Raw genomic sequence first — 1,231 nt, forward strand, 5'->3', positions numbered from 1 at the left:
GAAACAACATGTTTTAATTCTTTTATTTTGTAATTCAATTTTTCTTTTTGTTTAATTTACAAAAACAAACAACCCCCCCAATTCGTGACTGTTTTATTACTATCTGTTATGAACGTTTGGTTGACCATTGCTCGTTGGGAGACGACCTAGGATCACTTCCTAGATATTGCATTTTTAATGTTTATTTGATTCGGGTACGACCTCGATCAAATTTTATTTGCCTCACTAACTCTTCTAAGGAAGGTTGAGGAGGAGCCTCAGTTGCTTGTTGTATTTGTTGTTGCTGCTGCTATATTGGAGGAGGAACATATGGCTTGCTTGGACCAGTAGCATTCTGGAAAGGAGGGATAGGCTGTTGTTGTTGTGGAGGACTTGTCCATCTCAGATTTGGATGATTCCTCCAACCTGGATTGTATCTATTGCTTGAAAGGTCATAATTATTCTGTTGTTGTTGGTTTTGCTGCTGAGGAGGTCTATTATAAATGTTTGCAACATAAGCTTCAGGTTGCTCATTGACTCCAGATTGTTACAAAGAAGGACAGAGATATGTATGGTGATCTGCAGAAGAACATAGACCAGAGACTCTTGCAACAGGTGTAGATTTCTAATTCATGGCAAGCTGGGTTACTAGGTTGACCAAGGCATCAAGTTTTCCTTCAAGCTTTTTATTTTCAGTAGATGAAGATGAATCCGTGGCCACCTCATGGACTCCTCTAAGAACAATAGCATTATTTCTTGCACTGAATTATTGGGAGTTGGAAGCCATCTTCTCAATCAAATTCCTAGCTTCAGTAGGGGTCATATCACCAAGAGCTACATAACTGGCAGCATCAATCATACTCCTCTCCATGTTGCTAAGTCCCTCATAGAAATATTGAAGAAGGAGTTGCTCAGAAATCTGTGGTGAGGACAGCTTGCACACAATTTCTTGAATCTTTCCCAGTACTCATACAAGCTCTCTCCACTAAGTTGCTTGATGCCTGAAATGTCTTTTCTGATGGCAGTGGTCCTAGATGCAGGGAAGAATTTCTCCAAGAACACCCTCTTAAGTTCATCCCAGCTGAAAATGGACCTGGGAGCAAGGTAGTATAGCCAATCTTTTGCCACTCCCTCCAAAGAATGAAGAAAATCCTTTAGAAAGATATGATCTTCTTGGACGTCAGGGGGCTTCATGGTGGAACACACAATATTGAACTCCTTAAGATGTTTATGAGGATCTTCACCTGCAAGA

At 40.4% G+C, this 1,231-nt stretch overlaps 1 non-coding gene across 1 annotated transcript; it reads left to right on the forward strand.

The window, feature by feature from the left end:
- Positions 1–895: 895 nt before the first annotated feature.
- LOC114417589 lies at positions 896–1,002 on the forward strand. Its single transcript, XR_003667849.1, has one exon. It is a non-coding gene; the product is annotated as a small nucleolar RNA R71 (small nucleolar RNA).
- The last annotated feature ends 229 nt before the right edge of the window (positions 1,003–1,231 follow it).

This window comes from Glycine soja, chromosome 6, assembly GCF_004193775.1.
Source record: "Glycine soja cultivar W05 chromosome 6, ASM419377v2, whole genome shotgun sequence".
Lineage (NCBI taxonomy): Eukaryota > Viridiplantae > Streptophyta > Magnoliopsida > Fabales > Fabaceae > Glycine > Glycine soja.